The sequence below is a fragment of the Pinus tabuliformis genome, chromosome 7, assembly GCF_031772625.1.
Source record: "Pinus tabuliformis cultivar Carrire ecotype Pingquan chromosome 7, CPIR1, whole genome shotgun sequence".
NCBI lineage: Eukaryota > Viridiplantae > Streptophyta > Pinopsida > Pinales > Pinaceae > Pinus > Pinus tabuliformis.
This window is the reverse complement of record NC_142293.1, coordinates 1,376,052,537-1,376,074,458: the sequence shown is the minus strand read 5'-3', so window position 1 is coordinate 1,376,074,458 and position 21,922 is coordinate 1,376,052,537. Positions and strand designations below refer to the sequence as shown.

At 39.1% G+C, this 21,922-nt stretch overlaps 1 protein-coding gene and 1 pseudogene across 6 annotated transcripts in view; both read right to left on the bottom strand.

Moving 5' to 3' along the window:
• The window catches only part of LOC149252752 (C18orf8), a 354,515-nt gene that overhangs the window by 283,594 nt on the left and 48,999 nt on the right, over positions 1-21,922 (bottom strand). The window lies entirely within an intron of this gene.
• Positions 15,055-16,271, bottom strand: LOC149252753 (zinc finger CCCH domain-containing protein 13-like; annotated as a pseudogene).

Genomic DNA, 21,922 nt, shown 5'->3' with positions numbered 1-21,922 from the left:
TCCCGCATTAGGTTTTTCTGAGGACTATTGTGTCCAAAAATAAGTGTCCTATGTATCTTGTTCTTTGCTTTGTTTTCTGTTTCATGAAGTCAAATATTTAATTAGTGTAGGCTGCAGAAGTAATTTGCTTCAGTGTTCAGAAGAATAACTTGATGAATGTAATTTAAAAATCAAGTAGGTGAAGTAGATTTCGATTCGCTGCAGTACGGGTTGCTTCGAGTCTAGGAATTTTCACAAACTAGGGCAGCAGAATGAACGTCCTATAAGGTATGTAATTACTTCTTTAATGTTGATGAATGCTAAGTATTGTTGGACCAGTTTGGACAGACCTATTTGACAACTAGTGTACAGTTTGAAGGTTTGATTAGAATATCTCTTAATTCAGTCTAGTGTGAAGGACAGTGATACATGGTAGCGCTCTTATGACTATGATGTATGGTAGAGTTCTTATAATAGTGATTTGTGACAATGTCCCTATGATGAGTATGGCAATATCCATATAACAAAGATAAATATAGCAGTGACAGTAATGGATGGCAGTATCCATATGATTAGTGTTCTTATGATAAAGATTACAATGACAAAGATGGCAGGGATATATATGGCATTGGTGTATCATATGATTAGTGTTCTTATGATAAAGATTACAATGACAAAGATGGCAGGGATATATATGGCATTGGTGTAACAGTGCCTCTATGACAGTGATGTGTGACAGTGCCTATATGACAGATATGTTAGTGCCTATATGACAGATATGATAGTGCCTCTATGACAGATGTGACAGTGCCTCTATGACAGAGATGTGTGGTTGTGCTTTATGATAGTAATGTGTATAACAGTGATGTGTGGATAGTGATATGGAGGCAGCTTTGAGGACCTGTAACTGCCTCTTTGATGTATTTGTTTGTTGTCATCTTATGAGGATCTAGTATGATCCAGGATTGGCCCTAGGTGGCCTAATGTGATTGATGATGAAAGACTTATGTCTCATGATATTTGTACATTGTATCTCAACTGAACATTTGATGAATATCTAAGAAGAAGAATTTGGTTGGGTTTTCCCCCTTGTGGGGTTTTTCCCTAGTCTCTAACCTAAATCTTGGTGTCTCTATTGTGTATGCTTTTCTTCTATTGTTCCTTATTGTTTCGTTGCATTGTTGATGTTATTGTTCTCTCTACATAATTGCTAATGGTGATATGATGTTATGGGGTGAATGTAATGTGTAAATTGTTGAAAAAGTTTAAAAATGCAATTATCTATAGCAGAGAACAATCTAGCCCTAAAAATTAACAATCCAACCCCCAAATACATGTAGACATTAGATGCACTCACGTAGTGTCCCTTTGAGACAGTTATGAATTGGTCCTCATTAAATCCAGATTGAGATGGACCACCATATACCATGATTTTATAGGATCTACCAGATGTGCCACCTATAAGAGTTAGAGACATAGATGCACCTCAATTTTAGATGCACCTCAATTTTAGGACACTATCACTGCCTCTATAAGGACTTGGGGAGGTTCCCTCTCTACTTTCTTCCAATACCAAGACCAGAGATGCCTAGCCCTCTTAATCAAGGAGATCTTCAACCACAGATCTCAGTTCCTGCATGCCATGCCCTACCTTGGGATGGCCAAGACAATCACCTCTTACTTTCATGTTGATCCATCGAATCAAAGCAACGCGCAGAGTCACATAGTGCACCAAACGGTAGATTGGTAAGACCTCGAGTTTCTCCTCAGCTTCCCCCAAAAAAGACTAGTTCAAAGGTGTCAAACCATATATCAATCTATACATATTCAGAGAGTTAGAGGGTTCAGCTCCAAATGGGTCTAGAGAAAGGTGCCTCTCATCCATCAAATTACCTCCCAATCACAAAGGAGCAAACAGCGATCTATCTAGAGATTCTTTCTTTCCATCTCAATATGCAAGGAGTATCCCCCACAAGATCATACAACTGAATTCCCCGGTGGTTCCAAAGAACTTTGACAACAAGTTAGTGCACAGTTCAAAACCCTCGACCATCAAACCCAAGAGACCTTGACATCATTAGCTTCATCATCAAATATTTCTTTCTCACTCTCTCTCTTGAAAAACTCTTGAGCTATTGACTTTTCCAGTCTTGGGCAGAGTTAGTTAGTATTTTGTATCACTACACCTTTATTGTTAGGTTGTAATATTGTAGGTTTCTTTACTTTTTGTTATTCTAGTTCTCTAAGAGATGCATTTGCATTCCCACATTAAATTCTTACTAGATGTATTCCTCAATCCCATTAACCTACTTTTGTGGTCATTTGTTGGACATTAATAAATTATCTCATCTTATCTTATCTTATCTTCCAACATTGTTCCAAAGAAGTGTTGAGTGTAGATACTTTCAGAGGAACAACAGCTTAGGTATCTTGGGGAGAAGAAGGTAATGCTTCCTACAAATGTTGCTTTATTGACAAAATATAACAAGAAGATCTCCAAGGCAAAGCAAGTCACCCTCAACTCGATGAAGGATCACTTGATCCCTCGCATCAATACAAAGACAAACTGGTAAGGAGATATTTGATGCTCTAGTTACTCTATACTAGAGTGAGAACATCAATCATAAGATGCTTCCAATGAAAAAGTTTAGAGCCACATGAATGAGCAAGACAAATAATGTAGCCAGTTATTTGAAGAAGAATACAAAACACCATTATTAACGTAGTAGTTGGAGAAGAGATCAAGAGTGAAAAGTTAGTACTTATAGCCTTGAATGGGCTTTCATCTTCTTCGCAGCCTTTTGTCCAAGGTGCTTGTGACAAAAATAATATTCCCACCTTTGGGAAGCTATAAGACGATTTGACTTAGGAGAAGATGAGATTAGAGATACTTGTAGGTATAGAGGAGAAAGAGCAAAATCTAGCCCTCATAAGCAAGATAACGAAGGGCACTAAGAAAGGAGGACTCAAAAAAGGTTAGAGAGAAAAGAAAGAAGATTTGGGTTCCTCAAATCAAGGCAAGAAAGATTTAAGCCATGTCAAGTGTTTCAAGTGTTAGAAGCTTCGGCCTATGCTTCACAGTGTCCTAAGAAGAAGAAGAAGGGGAACGGAAAACCATATGAATAAGCAGTTTGAAGGGAGTACAAAAGCCTCTTTTGGAGTGGATGAGCTTGCATCCATGTTTGATACAACCTTATCCATACTCTTAAGTATTTCAACTAACATTGTTTCTAGTCTCAAATGGTATGTGGTAAATGGAGTATCCAATCATATGACATTTAGAACACTTTAAATAGACTTCAAGAGTACGAGGTAGGAACATAGGTGGAAATTGTTGATGATGCCATGTATCCAATGACAAAAGCAAGATCCATCCCATTCCAAGTTCCCTCGAGTGATGTTCTTGAGCTTGGTGGTGTTTCAAATGTTCTTTGTTTGACTAAGAATTTAATTTTAGTTGTAATAATGACAAACCTAAGATGTGTTGTTGCAAGAAGGAATCATCCAAAGGAGATCCCTAGATCTTGGTCGAGTTTTGGGCATAGATGTTTGGGAGGGTGGTATGTACAAGGTGTTGGTGGATCCAATGAGAACCTATGTAGTATGATAGTGACAACTTGTGTGAGATTTGGCACAAGAGTCACTTGCACTAGAAAGATTGTATAAAGCAATCAATCTTTCTTGAGGACAATCTATATCTCCTAGTCAATTCCAAATGATTAGGTGTAGACTTGGAACCAAAATTTCTATAAGAACTATCAATTGGCCATAGATTTCATTGGAAGGTATGATGAGTGGTTATTGTTACCCACCCAAGTGGGTAACCCTAGGAGAAATTGCTTCTCCTATTATTTCAGTCTGCCAACTAGCAACACTATGACAATCCACAAATAGCTAGTCTCAAATGCCTCCCATCCATGCTCTAGACAGTGCTTTACTTCATCTAGCCTGGTCATCCGATGAAGTTGGATCATCAAATATGAGGTACATTAAGCATTTTTGTATTCGAGTGCTTTCACTTAGTTTTTAAGGGCACTCTAGTATGAATCACAGGTTGAATTGAATTATAGACTGCATTTGGTTATATTTTTGTTCCCATGCTTCACCTTGGTAGTTATCATTCACCCCTAGTCCAGTGTGACCTTCCTTGAGGCCTTTCTTTCACTGTCTAGGAGGGTCACAAATGGGAGGCTCTAATTGATGTTGTCTGTCCATAGCAATCCATACTTAACATTTTCCATCTCTCCCTTGTATTCGCATCCTATCATCAGTTAATTGTAATTTATTGCTAGTATTGGTTCCCTGTTTTCCCTGTCCTTAAGTAGGGGCCTGAAAACTTTTCCCTAAGAGGTTGATGCAACAGAGAGAAAAGAAAAAGCATGTGCCATAATGTTATAATGAAAAACATTGGTAGGTATAAATAAAAGTGCATGGAAAAAAGCCTAGCCCGAGCTCCACCCCATATTTAGCCCTCACCTAATTCCCAACTAATGCATAAGCTACCTAAATAAAAGGAACTTTGATTATCCCAACCCCGATGAGAAATGAAACGCTTCATCTTTAAGGGGTAAATAATGAATTAGTAAAAGCTTATAACTCCAAGTTATATCTGAAAAAGAAAATCAATCAAGAAAGAGGCATACAAGAGAGGTGGTAAAAATAGGTCAAGGAAAGGGGTAATGCAAGTCCCATGATTTCTCTCTCTTCACAACGTAATGCCCAAGGATGTTGGAATTTCATAACTAGTAACAATATTGTGGCATCCTCCATGAAGTAAACCCCTACCATGTCATAAAGCACTTGCACCTATTGATTGATCGGTCAGCGTACTAACTATTCCTCCCCTTAGGGTTGGAAACACCTAATCAAGCCCTAGGATAACCCTCCAGACTCCCATATCTAAGCACAGTAACTTGTTTGCAAATCAAGAGCTAGAAAGACATTTGAAGATGATGCTTGTGTGAAGTACTTTGATGCCTTTCACATTAAATATGGCCCACTTTGATACCCTCATTGTTCTTGCGCCTTTGATATTGATCTCACTTGATTCCATGAGTATGTTTTGGATGCTTGCTCACAAGTACCACTGCCATCCCTTAAGGAATGACAAGATGCTTCTCCAACACTTCAAAGAGAACGTCCAACCCATTTGATGATTACACTAGGCACCAAAGCCAAGACATTGACCACCTTTTGAGGAGTCTTGACCTTGGGACATATCCAGCTCACTTAATGACACTCTCCTCTCCCTCCAGGACCTAAAACACTGCACATCTAAGCCAAGGCAATGCTTAGAGAGATGAGGTACCCCAAACATTATAGAATGCCCCAGGGCCAACATTGCACCTTCTTAATGGATGTTGCCATGTTTCTAGCATGTTTTGATGATGATGATGACTTGAGATCAATGTTATCAGAACCAAACCAGTGATCGAACCGAAAAACCTTGTGGACCAGGAACCAGTAAAAAACCGAAAAGAAATAAAAGATACAAAGAAATAAAATAAAATAAAATAAACAAAAAAAACGGTTTACCAAAAACACAAAATATTCATATTTTAAAGAAAAACATATATATTCATGTGCATCCATATGAATCCAAACCATTTATACACAAATATGCAAAAGTTCTCATTTATATAGCAAGTAACCGTGCATATAACCAAAATAGCACTTGGTGCAAAACATCATTGAACCAAAAAGCATCAAGCAACAGACTCTAAAAGGCCTTTGTAGTCCAAAATAACATGATAGTATGATACTACAATCTACAATACTACAACTAGAGCCTACAAGTGCTAATTGTCAATATCATTATCAGAACCATCATCCTGATCATCCTCCTCATCCTTATTTGAAGAATGAGTAGCATCCAAGTCTACAATCATTGCCTATATTGGGATCTTTATCATCAATATAACCCTCTAAGCATTAAAATAAGATAGAAAAAGCATAGCATGTCAAGTCAAGATTTTGTTTTAGAGATGGGTAGATTTTTGGTAGAGTCGTGATCGAGGAGTTCGGCAACCATTGCCACTAACATCAAAGTACATAGAGGGATTGGTTCTCTTTATTAAATACTAGTTCCTTACCCTCGTACATAACAAAATCCAATGGAAATGTTGCAATCCCCGCAATCCTGATATCCTGAAAAATTGTTAAGTTTGCTGGATTTTGAGTAAAATCTAAAATTCTATTTTCTCCGTATGAAATCCAATGAGGTTGGAACCATTGTTTTACAACCCGGCCGAGTCAACTCCGAAACGGCCGTTTCGAACCGAGCCATTACCAAAATCTTTGACCCGGCCAGCAACCCGGCTCGGTTGACCGAGTCAACTATGACTCGGCCGAGTCATCCAATGACTCGGCCGAGTCATCCAATGACTCGGCCGAGTCATAGTTGACTCGGTCAACCCGGCCGGGTCAGTATTGACTCGGCCGAGTCAATGAAACTACAGCTGGGCAGCGTAAAACATGAAATTTATTCATTTTTTTGTGATTTTTGGTAAAGTTAAAGAACTACAAGTTCTTTTTGAGACAATATTTCAGGATTATGAGAGTTGAGACATAAGATCTTGATAAATTACACCTCAGATTTGAAAGAAGCTTAAAGTCTGTACATAAAATGTTTGGGGTCAAGGATAAATTTAATGAAACTTTATTATCAAGAATAGAAATGATAGTCAGATGTCCTTTTTTTCTTAACAGAAATACATTTATATTATATTAGGAAGGTTTCCCTGTCACACACACATATCTTTGTTTGTTTAAAATTCAAAAAATACGTCTTATATATACACACAAAAATATTTACAATCAGAGAACCAAAAGTTATAAGGTATATACAATGAGCTTGATAGCTTCCTCTGAAGAGCCACTAAAGCAGAACTAAAAGTAGAGTACTTTATCCTATCCAAAAATTGGGCATCTTTGATCAACAAAGCTCCTTTTTCCAACAACTAATGACAAACTGCATCATTCCTTACAAAACTGAAAGCAGACAAAGAGCTAGCCTAATGTTCAAAAACAAAATTACACCCAAGTTTCAATAAAACAAATAGCACCACAATAATCAAAGTTCTTTAACTTTACCAAAGGCTACTGAATTTAACTTGTCTTCCGTTTCGGCAATAGATGATCTTGGCTCCTCTGGCAGTAGCTACTAGCCAGTAGTACTAGTATTGGAGTCTGGTCACCATCACAGTTTACTTTTGTTGTAGAGGCCATTTCTAGCCTCCTTGGTTATTTGTATTTTGTTTTGAGTCTTTGATCATGTATGACAGTTGACTATGTATTGCCATTGGGTACCATTTTGATATAATGGATTGGTTCATGAGCCTACTTTGATCATATGTTGTCTTCCATCTATATTATAATGCTGTGTGTTTGGAAACATGAATGAAAATCTTTAAAATTATGTTTAAAATATTTAAAATTATGTTTTTTTATAAAAAAAATAAATATTTAATGTATTTTTTACAACGACCGAGTCATTGAAATCGAGCCGGCCGAGTCATTACCGAGTCGGAGTCGGAGTCGGAGTCGATCCTCGGCCGAGTCGGAGTCCGAGTCCGAGTTGTAAAACATTGGTTGGAACCACTCTCAAACATCCTGAGTCATTTCATGGTAATGTTAAAAATTTAAGTAAAAAGATGGAAATTAAAGATTAACGAGAATGTCACTTTAAGAATTTAACATTACCATGAAATGCATAGCAATAATAGGACCATAGAATTGAATATTAGGCTGAGGACCATAGGCTTGAATATTAGGTTGGCCTAGGGGAGAGTTAGAAGTGAGCCAACCAATTGAAAAAATAAAAATAAAAAGCAATTTTTTTATGTTGACCTGGGAAGGGACAAACAGAACAAAATCGGTCCTGAACAGGCCGATTCTGTTACAAAACAGATCGATTTGATACTGAACCAGCCAAATTCTGGTTCGAACCAGTTTTGGGCAAAAAATGGCAGAACCGACCGGTTCCACCGATTCTGATAACATTGCTTGAGATCCCTCTTAGGGGATGGTACATTCTTTTGCATGATGATGTCTTGGATTGATGACATGGACTAGTCTTGATGATGGTGTCTTGTTGAGGGAGCCTTTGCTTGATGATGGGACACCTTTTGATGAGAAGATGTGGCTTTGGAGTGAGGAGCACCTTATTGAGTCATCCATGGCATATTTTGATGAGAGAGGCACCTTTTAGAGGAGCACGTCGTCCTTGGAGGCCTTGTAGCTCACACTTGTGGGTTAAAAGAGAGTTGTTTTTATGTTTATTCATTGAGTTAGCTATCTTCAGTGTTTGGCTTGTGATGTTTCCAACTTTTAATCATATATTCTATCATTTTAAGGGATTTTAGTCTTAATTAAGGATAACTTGACTTGGTTGTCCTCATATAAATAGAGGGAGATCAAATTGTTCGTGTAATTGTCACACTCACACTTGACAGAGTGCGCACTAACTTGACTCTTTTCTCTTGGTCACTATGGAGCGTTAAATGAGCAAATTGTCTTGGGCAGGACATTGTGATTGGATGGATTTTTCTCTTGGATGATAAATGTGATTCTATGGTGATTTTGTGCAAATTTATTGTAAGCATTTTCTCCCATAACGTAATTTGTTGTAGAATTAGGGTTTCATTAAAATTTTCACTAAATTGTCGAATCTTTTATGGCTCTAACATCTCCTTAACAAGATTATCAACAAGTTTCTATATTGAGGAATATAATTAAAGCCTACTTCCATTTATCTCTAATTTAATTGAAAGTTGCTAAGGTTTGAGGAGTTGAGACCTCACTGTAGCTTTCCCTCCTTTCTTTAAATCGCTGCCATTAGTCTTCTTCCATAGATTTTTGCATTAGACTCCATTAGCCCCAGACTGAGAAACACACTAATCCACTATTATTTCAATCCCTTAAAAAATCAAAAAATAAAACCCTAAATATATTTTTATGCTTTTAAGGGTAAATTAGGGTTAGTTTACGACAAAATCTACATTTTTCAGCATTAATTATCTTGGACTTTATAGTCCTAGGGTTAGAATTTGCATGCACTAAATTGGAAAAGTATAAATATCATTTTTTAATGTATTTTTCAGCCATGAATTAGGACTGATGTCTGGGGTTTTTCTTGTTGTTTTATGTGTTTTCAACCATTGAAAATAGTTGTAATCCTTGTTATAATTTACACATTCAATATCCTTTTCTTTCTACTTTGCCTATTATCAATTTTTGGGTTGTTTGTTACCATTGCTATAATATTTGCATGTTGTAATTGTGATAATTAAAAACCCTAGTTTATTATAGCAATTTCTAATTTAAAGATAACATGTGTTTGGGAACCTATTTGAGCCTCTCCAGACTTGCTAAGCCCTTTGGATTTAGCCATAGGGTCCTTTGTACTCATCTTAAAATTACATCTTATCTCACACATAACCCTAATTATTGAACATTTATCCTTAGGTGTAGTTTATAGTAGAACCCTTAGGGGGTATTTAGATTGAGAGCACTTGGGTTATCTAATCCCTAAGATCTGTTAGGGAAGTCTCTCTTATGAGAATATTATTCGACCACATAATAGCAAGGGAACAGTTGCTAAGGTGATAGTTGGTGATCCCATTGTTGCTCTTAATCTAGAGGGCTTAGTGAGGTTTTGCACTAAGGTATTAGATTTTGCAGTTACAATTAGCTTATAAGAGGTTTTGTATACCTTGTTACACCTCATATTGCATGAGGTTCCACATTGTGATTTTCATCGCATTGGAGGAGTTTGATGATGATACCTTTGGGATGATCTTGATGGACTTGGTGTTGAGAAATCTAAGGCGGCATAGATAGGGTTATATTAATTTATTTCTCTTGTAATTTGGTAGATGCTTGTGATATTCTTTTAGATTCTTTATTATTCTTGTTATTATTGTGTTCTATAGCATCAAACAATTTCCAAGACATGAAGATCATCAAAGACAAATGGACACCAGATGTAGCCACTTAGCCAGGGAAAAACCCCTATGAAGGGGAAAACCCAGTCAAACTCTTCCTTTAGTAGATTCAAATCATGATGAGACAATCCAAGACCTTTGACCAAAACATTGACACCCTCCAATCCTTCAAGTCAGCCTCCCTTGTAGACAAATCAAACTGAAGTCAAATCTTCAAGTCAATAAAGATCAGTTCTTCTGCAATCCTGAGATTTTCAGTCCTCATTGTAGCCCTAAAATTTTCGATTCTTTCTACAATCTTGAAATTTTCGGTTCTCTCTGCAATCCTAAGATTTTCGGCTTCCCTTTAGATAGTAGTCTATTCTTCTTCGTTGTACCTTCTTCTTCCTTTAAGCTATCTCGCATCCTCTTCTTCACTGAAAAGTTGCAAGTCGAATTACTTGTCTTCTGCTCCTCCAAACTAGGTTGAATGCTAGGGTATATAGTGGTTTGTCACTGTACTTTTAGGCCGACATGAACAGTAGGCAGGTCGACTTATAGAAGATGGAGTTGGAGCCGACTTGAAGGATGGAGGTATGTTATATACTTTGACTCAAAAATATATTTTTCTTCTTTGACATAAGAAGCCCAAAAAGGGTCTTTTACATAATAATTTTGATTTTGACTCAATACAAAAATCCTAGAGCACACAATGGGTGCTTTGACCTATTGACCAATGACCCAAGCATGAAACCCATGCTTTAATAAGTCAATAAAAATTTATTTTTCTTTCTTTTGACAAATACAATTATGAAGACTGACACTAGTTACATTCTTCAACACTCCCTCTTAACTAGGGAGGTATTCATAATACATACATAGGTACAAGGATGAACTCAAAAATGATATGATCTACAAAGAGTCACAGCTCACGTAGTGCTAGAGATTAGACATTTTACCAAGGTATCTAACTGGGTGGGACTAAGGTGTGTTCCAAGCTTCAGCCTCTATAGGTACTATTAGGCTTCAACCCTAACACCAACCCATGGATCTAGGTATCGTATCCAAGGTCGAAGCTCCACAAGACTAACAATACCTTCCCTACTTCGAGATCTAGACATCATCACAGGTTAGCCAAATGTCCTACCAAGCATCTTGTCGCCCCAAGATGTTCATATCTCCTTATCAACTAAATCAGATATATCCACCAATCCAAGCATGCTATTAACTTTCTTATGGAGAGATATTGCACAGCCACAACCCCTCCCTCTTAACTTGTGGAGATATGCCCTTTATATCCAAGCTTCTTCTTTGTATCAAAAGCCTCTTTCTTCCAGCCACACAAGCTCTTTTATTTGTACCATATCATATGAATAACTTCAACCTTTCAAAACTTCATTCTTTTAGGAACACCATCTTTAATGCCATCATTATTCTTATAGCTCCCTCTTTCCAACATGCTCATCAAGTCATGAACATCTTCAACATCTTGAAGATCATGTACCTTCGAACCAAGTACAAATATACAAGAGCATTTTAAAAAATAGGGTTAGCATGGAAGTATCAAAACAATCAAGCTTTAGACATCTAAAACCTAAACCTAGTTAGGTTTACAATTGTTAATTTTAGATTAACATGTTATTTGTTGAGGTTAGATACTTCATGAGCTCATTCATTATTACATTAATCCATTAGCAATCACATCAATCATTATCTTATAGCAGTAACTGATGAAAGAACATGAATGCAGAAGACAAGCCAAGATAAAAGAACATAGTAATTGGCACAAGCCAGGGAAAAACCCCAAAATGGGGAAAACCCTTTCTCAATTCTTCTTTTATTAATATCGAAGGTTCAGCAGAGAGAGAGTACAATGAAGACGTCTTGCCAATAGAGGATCTAATAACTTCTGAGAATGAAGAGCATACCAACAGCCCTAAATAAAAAAGGCATCCTTCTCACAGTGGACCACTCCCATGACGTCCACTTGAAGACCTAGGGATAGAGGCAACCCTGTACCAATCACAAGAAGAAGCCTTAGATTAATTGCATTGTTCCTTCATATTGTTGTGGCTTGAAGAGAACAGTAGGCATTACGACCCCTGAAATAGGTGATTCAATCTGTTGTTGTAGCAGCTTCTATCCTGCGGCCAAAACAGAGACATGGAACTAGCACAGAAGCCCTTCTTACTTGGAGTAAGACATGACAAAGGCTACACCCAAACTCGGCCTTATTTGATGTTCAAGAATCTGGTCTTGAAGTGATAAGAAGGCCCATACAAACTGCCCAGAAATTCCTTCAGTTCCTGCGGTTATTTCTCATAAGTAGCTCGGCCCTTGTGACAGAATAGGAAACCCAAAAACACTCCTCGTCCTTCTTCTGAACTTGGCTACCTCAGATATATGTGAGAGCTAATTTGATGATGTAGATATGAGGTTGGAGGATGCCTCTTATATACCATTAGACATGATGATTTGACCTTATGAAGGAGAAGCCGACCTTGACATTTGGAGGCAAATTCAAATTTCAAATTTTCAATTTTTTCCCACCTTGATGAGATCATGACCTATCAAATTTCTTTTGAATAAATAAATATTTTTCCTTATCCTAATTTGGTGATCTTTAGATCGATTTTGGTCCTCTCGAAAAGATGAATTCAATGCAATACTCATTTCCAACAGATGAGTTGTCCAATAGAGGAATTTTGGCCATAGTTGTCAATTTTAACACTCCCTCTCAACTAGGGAGAACTCCACCTGCCAATCCATCATGACATCTGGTCATCATAAACTATCCTTTCGTCACGTAACATCTCTTTATCTCATCTCATCTCTGCTCTGTTGAACACTAATATGAATAAAGAAGAAGAATCGATCGAGAGTGAGTCACAAGACCTTACCACTCTCCACTAACAATAGCCAGTTCAGAGGTAGAACCTCAATCAGACTTGATCCCAAATCAAGTTGTTGAACACCATGCATCTTAGACATAGGAAGTACAGCAGTACACGATGCATCGGTCAGTAGTGCTATGGTCCCTATCCACTTTTCCCAACTCATTGACCAGATGAGAGGTACTTCCATGTGTCCCAGACTACATGGGTAGGATGATACTGAAGCAGTAGCAGGGAAAGAATAAATCACATCCTGCTCACAATCATACGTAGGGAAAGGATAAACCACATCCTACAGTCACATGTCACAACCAACGTAGGGAAAGGATGAACCACATCCTACAAACACAAGTCACAACCATCGTAGGGAAAGGGTAAACCACATCCTATGCACATGCAAACCACCAAGAGTAGGGAAAAGATGAACCATGTCCTACATGCATGCCAATCATCAATGGTAGGAAGGATCCTACACGTGAGGGAAAGGATGAACCACGTCCGACATGTCAACCATCCATCGTAGGGAATGAGCATCCTACATGTGAGGGAAGTATGAACCACGTCCCACCAACATGTCCACAAGTGACAACCACCAGATGCCTATATGCATCTCTCACTAGGGTGTCCACGGGAGAAGGTGAACCACTCATCCTGCTCATATGCCATAGGAGAAGGTGAACTACTCATACTATGCATATGTCATCAATAGTAGGGGAAGGAAAACCACTCACCCTACACACGTGTTATCAATCATAGGGGAAGGTGAACCACTCACCCTACACACACGTCAATTGTCATAGGGAAAGGTGAATCACTCACCCTGTACATAACGCACCTATAGGGGAAGGTGAACCACTCACCCTATGGTTGCTCATAGCTTCAAGAAGTACCTCAAGTCCTCAAGAGCTCCCAGAGCTCAATGTTCAATAAGGAACCCTCATAGTAGGGTCTTTCCATGATTTCCTACTTCTTTTTAAAGGAAGATAAACTTGCCCCTTTTAAAAAAAACATCTTCTTCTTGAATTGATAAATGAGAGGATCATTATCTGTTGGACAGTCATTATCTTTACATCTCCCTCTGAATATTGGGAAAGTAAGCTTGCTCAAAATATAAGCATCAAGCTATTTGCAATCGTCTATTAATCCTTTGGCCCATGTGCTAGAATTATTCAGTCATAATCATGCAACTTGTATGCAGTTTATCAAACTCAGCTGTCATGACTTGCTTCCATCAAAAAAATCATCGGACAAACAGTCATTGGAGATTTTATAGCTCCCTCTGAAGCCTTGCTTAAGGTGATAATGAATCCTTAAATCATGAGCTTCCTATATGAGAGATGAGACCTTGCACGAGGCAACAACTTTAGGTAAAAGAGGAAAGTTCTGAAGAATCATCATGATCCTAGTTGTATTATCCTTTATTTCTAGAAGGCAGCTACCAACACATCAAATTTCCCAATCCATGATGAGGAGTCTTTCTCATTCAGGCATTCATATCTATAGAACCATTCTTCATAAGATCCTGGCTTAATGCAACCAAGATATCTAACTCAGAGTCTTCTGCTTCTCGTGCTTGTCAAGGCATGGAATTTGTCAAGCACTCTTCCTAGTTGCTCTTCAAGAATGAAAGCTTCAGGTGAGCTGCATTTCTTATCAAGGGTGTTTCAATTTCTTTTTCTGGCAGATCCCTTTAGCTTATAATAGGTAACCTTTCAAAAGATAAGTTGTCCAAGATTTACATCTGTCTAGTTTACAACTTCGATAGCTACAGACTGTAACGATATTGTATATAATACTGGAACAGAGTTCTATCCTGGACTGATAGGTCTTCATACTTCCAGGAAGACTATTCCTCCTTGAGAGATTTAGGTCAATTTTGACCTTGAATTATTATGCTCTCTCTCTGCTGCTTTTTGTTTCTCTTTAACAAGTTGTTATGTCTTCACGTTACAAGATCATAGTACAACCATATGAACCCAAGTTCAATCACAGGTCACAATTTATTAGGTCCCTTCCTTTATCATCAACAATGTTACTGTTTCACTTGATCTCTAGATACATTGTCAGGAAGGTCTTGGTTTTACTGACAATAGACCACATAAGGTATGTAGGCGCACTGTCTTACTGTCCATAAGCATCATTGGAATATTGTTCAGAGAAATTATTATCCTTCATCAAAGACTCTCGTCATGAATACAGTCCTACCATCAAGAGGAAGTTATCAAGGTTGCCATTGTCCTTAGGAGACCATCATCAAGTTACTCATTGTAATGATTGGCAGAAACAGTTTCCAGCAGATAAAACTTTCTTAGAAATGCTTTCCCTGCGCTGAGTGATCATATGATGCTTGGAAATTTTTGAAGCATGCTGACATTCTCTTTTTGAGTAGTAGTTATTTCTTTTTTGTTATCAATATCAACAGCTTTGATATGCTCATCTTTAGCATGTGCAGCCACGCCAATAGAGGGCAGACAAAATCCTGCATCCCATCCTTTCACCTTCTCTTCTGGTACGCTAATCAGAGAAAGAGAACCTTCTCTATTCTTGCCTCTGTTAGGATTATCCTCAGACTCGTTGGTTATCAGTTTTCCTTCTTTATCATTTAATGCTTGCAGTCTATGAATTGAGTTCACCACTAAACCGGTCTCCTCTAATTTGTTGACCTTGTCCGAAATACTTCCATGTTGACCAATAAACTTCACTGCTTCAATATTGTTGTGGAAGGAGGAATTCCTCTGTACAGATTCATTAGCATCTGCATCACTGACTTTAACAACAATATCCTCTTTCTTTGTGTCTGCAGCTTCAGTTAGATTCTAACCCTTTCTGAATTGGATGATTTGATTCTATATTGACATTAGAGTTTTTAATACGGTGAGTATGACTTGAAGTTTCTCCTGATGGAAACTCATCTACCAGATTTTGCAACCGAGCTTGTGATCTTTTCACATCCTCCTGTGCCCGAACAAAACGAAGATGTGCTTTGATGAACTTCTTTATTTTGGATCTGAGCCTCTAGGTCACCTTTCTGGTCATTAAGCGCATTGATCTCTTATTCTTCAAATGCATCTCTTGAACTAGCATATGGAGACTTGATTTCTTTTGTATTGCCATGATCAGTATCATCACTTAATCACCAAGATGCATGTCCAACCTCTGTCTCTTTCCTCTCCCTCCTCTCACAGCCTCTAGATGGTGACCTTGATGGACTATGACTCCTATCATGAGTTAAAGATCTTTGATCTGCATATGGCTGATGCCCCTTGGCATCCTTTGCAGGAGAGGACCTTCTATGAGGAGAGTGAGTGTAGTCCATCTTCTCCCAAAGTGTAGTCCAAAATGCATTGATAAATCCGGTATCTCTATTGAAGATGATGCATATTGGTATCCCAAAGTGTGCCCAAACTCTTTCAAAGAACATGATTGTTGCATCTTGCTCCCTAATGGTCTTTTTACAAGGCATGAGAATGCACATCTTAGTATATCTATCCACTACCACAAATAGATAGTCATGTCCCCACCTAGTTCTTAGAAAACCACCCACAAAATCCATGGAGATGTTCTCCCATGGCCTAGTAGACACAAGGGACTATAGAGACTCGGTTTTCTACCTTGAATGTCTTCTCATTCTATGTTGGACATGCCTAGCCTTGTACTTTTCTTGTGTCTTCTTCAGTGTCTTCTATACCTACAAATGGATCTCCTTGGTCTTGTTAGTGAATATTTCAACCTTCAATGTTTCTCCTATGGTCTCTTCTTTCTTTCCTCCATGTCATTCACATGCAACATCAAGAGGCGAAGGTGACAAATATACAAAGCAAGTTTCAAAAGGAGTATTGCTAATGGAGATATGAACTACTCTATTATAAGATTGTTGAATATAGATCAAATTCTCATCCCAAGTTCTTGGATCTTCTGATTGTAACCCTTCAAGCATTGAATTGATGTTTTGTTCACCACTTTTGTCTTCCCATCTGTTTGTAGATGGAAAGTTGTAGATCTCTTCATCTTGATGTCCATCTGCTCCCAAAGTGTAGTCCAAAAGACACTAATAAATCAAGTATCTATGTTCAAGATTATGCACTTTGGTATCCCAGAGTGCACTCAAACCCTTTCAAAGAACATGATTGTTGCATCTTGTCCCTTAATAATCTATTTACAAGGCATAAGAATGTGCATCTTACCAAATATGTCCACTACCACAAATAGATAGCCATTTCCCCGCCTAGTTCTTGGCAAACCACCCACAAAATCCATGGAGATACTCTCACATGGCCTAGTAGGTACAAGGTAGTAGGTACAAGGGATAACATATGCCTTGCTTCCTATTACTAGTTTTATTGGTATAGCAAAGTATGCAGCCTCTAATAAATTAAGCAACATTTTCTTGCATTTTCAGCCAATACACATCTCTACAAGTTGGCTATTGTTTTCCCAGCACCAAAATGACCTGCAATTTTGGAGTGTAAGCCTCTTTGATAACCTGTAATGTTTTTCCTTTAGGCACACAAAACTTATCCAACTCATATGGTAACCTCCACTTAGATAGTAGTCATCTTTGATATCACCTTCTTCATGAACTTGGCCTTGTAGCTACTAAAATATCTCCTCAAAGTTCTCGTCTTTTGCATATTTGTATGAAAGGCTCCATGTGCATAAGAGTGGTCAAAGATGTCAGCTTGGATGTGGGTGGCCCTGAAAGCATGCCTACCAGCTTATTAGGTATGCCTTTGTTATTCTTTACAATAAGCTGAAGTTTCTACAAAAATCCCATCCCCTTGTAATGTCTTACTTGTCGAAGCTTACTCTAGGCCTACAAATATTACAGTTGAGGGTGATTGGTGTAGATGATGGTCTCCTTTCCCATTGGATGGTTCTTCCATTTCTAACCATTTGCACCAAAGCAGAGAGTCACTTGTCATATGTGGGATAGTTCAAGACTGTACCATGAAACAAATCAAAATGATAGCATATTGGCTTACCTCCTTGCATCAAGACTATTACCATAGCATATCTAGTTGCATCTATCTCTAATTGCTTCCATAAAATATCCACTTACATTTGTCTCCATTCTAAAAGGCATCTGCAAATCGGGCAATGCAAGAGTCGTTGCTTGACTCATCTTTCATTTCAACTCTTGAAAAGCCTTTTGTTAATTCTTTCCCCACTGGAAACTCTCATTGTTGATTGTTATCACATGAAATGGTACAACCATAACTGAAAAGGACGTTATAAACTCCCAAAGGTACTATGCTACTTGCACAAAGCTTCTAACTTCAATGACACTAGTAGGAGTTAGCCACTTGAGGATGGTCTCCATCTTTGCAAGATTAATCTTGAGTTCCCCTCCACCAATCACATACACTAACGATTGTTGGACAATCTCGCATTTCTTAAAGTTTGCTAGTAGTTAATGCTTTCTTATAGTCTCTAATACCTACATCATATGCAAGGTATGCTCTTTCCCGATAAAGCTAAAAATCAATATATCATACAAGTAAACTATTACAAATAAATATAGAAAGGGCTACAATACATCATTCATCAAACACATAATTGTGGTCAGTGAATTACACAAACCAAAAGGCATTACCAACCATTCATATAAGCCTTGCCTCATCTTGAAGGTGATCTTCCACTAGTTTTCTTCTTTGACTCATACCTAGTGTTATCTCAATTTGCGATCCAATTTGGTGAATTACTTGGCACACTACAGCTCATCCAACAAATCAATGATCATAGGCAAAGGGTATCGATTCTTGAAGGTGATCTTATTAATATAGTCAATACACAATCTCCAAGTCCCATCCTTCTTGAGCAATATGATAATAAGCGAAGGTTGGTACTTAGTCAAATTACTCCCTACAACAACTATTGTTGTGACTTTTTCTTTACTACATCCACTTCCAGTTTGAATTGTCTATATGGCACTATGTTTGGCGATGGAGAGTCAAGCAACAATTGTATCTCGTGCTCCACTTCCCTCTTAGGTGGTAAAACTTTCGCCTCTTGGAACACTTCTCTATACATATGCAAAAATTCTCCAACTTTGCAAATCCCTCCTGAGATGCCTTTACTTCTACCAATTCACTGCCTTGTTGATTTTCCCTCAAGAAGAGCAATAAAAACTCTCTACATGATTGGAATCAATTTCCCATCTTCGTTAGCACTTACCAAAGAGCTCCTCGATGTAACTTTTTGTGTATTGATGATGAAGGAGTTTCCACCCAACCAGATGATATTATTTTTCTCTCCTCATGAAGTTCACATGCCTTGCATATATGTAGGAGCACCTATCAAGTGGCACTCTACCTCCACCTCATCCATGTACCCTGCATTTACGGCAAATCTAATTTTACACTACTTAATGACTCAACTCAACATACTTATTTACCCATCCCAATGGCTATGGGCAATGACGATATGAAAATTCCTAATCCTCAAGGAACCCTACTGCAACAAATCTGAATCTACTTCACCTACTTGATTTTAATTACATTCATCAAGTTATTCTTCTGAATACTGAAGCAAATTACTTCTGCAGCCTACACTACTTAAATTTGATTTGCATGAAACAAGGAAACTGAGCAAAGAACAAGATACATAGGACACAATTATTTTTGGACAAAATAGTCCCCGGAAAAACCCAATGCGGGAAAACCAGTGCAGCAGATCTGAGGGTTTATTATTATGCGGAGAAAATTCTGAATACAAATCTAGGATGCTCAACTAGCAATCATTTACAGAGAAAATACTAGACAAAGGACTGGTTAAATAATCTCACCCTATCACTGGAGAATCAGTGACTGATCCTCAGCTCTAAGAGGCTCTGCGTCACCTTTTGATGGCCTCTGTGTCAAACTGCGTCACCCCTTCTGGATATTACGCTGCCTCTCTACTCTAGATCTTCTGTTGGCTGAGAATTCGACTTTCTTGCCTCCAGTCTCACACTCTGGCTTCCGGCACCTAAACATCGAATTCCCTCTGCAGAAACTTGACTTCCCAACTAAAAGGCACATCGACCATGTTTCTCCTAAGTTCTTCCATCAAAATTGCATTAGGCCAAAAATAACAAAATTACCAAAAATGGTTTCTCCTCACCTTGGGAAAACAATTAGGAAGGGACATTACAGTCCTCCCCTCCCGGATGTTGCTTGTCCCCAAGCAACTGCAAAACTGGGTGCTGCAAGATTTGTTCACTCTCCCATGTGGCATCCCAGGACTGAACTAGATCACTCTCTGCCATGACTCCGCTCATCATGAGACAAAGTGATCTATCAACCAACTGAATCCCCGAATCCCATAGCCAGACCTACTATGACATAGCTCTAATAGCTATTGGAATCCATTCGTGCCTCGTTTCTAGTCCCCGCATGCAATCAATATATATGCTCCATATATCATGAACTAATCTGATGCATGCTAAACTTCCTTGTGCCTACCATTGCATAGTACCGATGACCGTTGGAAACCACATGTGCCAAATAGCTATCCCCTGAATGCAGCCAATAGATGGGTTTCTGATACTCGCAATCGACTCAGTGTATGTGGATCCATCCTACTCTTGCCAACCATCACCACTAAGTCTGCCATCCACCCTCTCGATAATGTGCCAATACAATGTCTGTAGCTCGAATACCCACTGGAAAGTTGCCTCAATCATACATGGTGTCCTCTACTCATGCAAGATCCTAACATGCCCTATGGAAAGAGTGGCACATGTATCCCCCATGACCAGATCCCCAGGTGTAGGCTCAGTGATGAGCGATATGCCACCCCTGCAAAAGATCACCTCATCTCCCAACATGTGGTTGTCAACTCACACATCGACCCTGCTCCTCCACTGTAGAATATCTATCGTGCCCCTGAGGCACTGAATCTCATAGCGTCGTCTCAAGAAAATCCCCCAAGTCCTGTTATCCACACTATGGGTTTGGATCGAACACAACAAGCCTCCCCTCAACTACCTGTGGTGCCAACGAGTGGAAGATGCATGGGTTCCGATGGGTATGATCAAGAACCTGTGTGGACGCTCTCGAGTCATCCCATGACTGATCCGCTCTCCCAACCTAGGTATCTCCACCCCAATGACATGCCTGACATCCTCGTCAAGGAACATCCCTGCTAGTAGCATTCCCCCTGTCCACAGTGCAACCCCGCACACTACTGCATATGACCATGTATCCTCATGTCTCCTGGCATACAACTGCACCCAATCACACATCTCTATGCACTGTCGAACCCTACTACATGTTGTTGCATCATCCCGGATCAACTGGTACCCCTCCTGTATCGATGTGTCTGTCACTCTATGAGGGAATGCACTAAGATGTGAACCGCTCCTCCTACACCACGATGCAACCCTGCACACCACTGTGCACCACTGCGCACCTCTGTGCTCCTCCGCATACTGTTGTGCACCATTGCATACCCATATACACCCCTGGATATCAAGGTCTAAGACTAAGTCCATAGGCATCATCTTGCATCCTGTCAAGGTCGCCATCTCTACTACCATTCTACTGGTAAGCACTCCACAATGTGAGCTATATCTCCTCATCTGCCCAGATAGACCTAAGCGGCCTAACTCCTCACATGCTAACATGAATAACACTACTGAGCCTATCCTCAATAGCTTTGGTGTCCAATATCCCAGTGAGAGAGCACCGTCTCCATACAATACCTTATCTAGTGGCCGGCCGAAGCCAACTCCTGCCATAGTAGGTTAATCATCCTACAATCCCAAGTACACCCAACATGCCATGACAACTCATGAAATCTGCCTACACCCCTATCAGCCCAACCTATCACTGGTGTTATCCACAACTCTGATGGGAATATGAAAATGGGGGTGAATCCAATCACTGGATCCACCATCTTGCTAACACCATGACTAACCCAATCCATGGAGTGATGGGGAGTCCCACCTGGATCCCAACGATGATCCAACCCTTAAGCCCCTCTGGCAAACCACGACCCATGTTGAACTATGCCCCCGACCATGGATGTATCCAAAAACCTAGTTAGCCCTATCAGGTACCAACTCAATACCTCTTGCCACCCAACCCCATGAGAGGGATCAAATGTAAGAGTCCCCGAGTACGTAGCAAATCCATCATGCGAGTG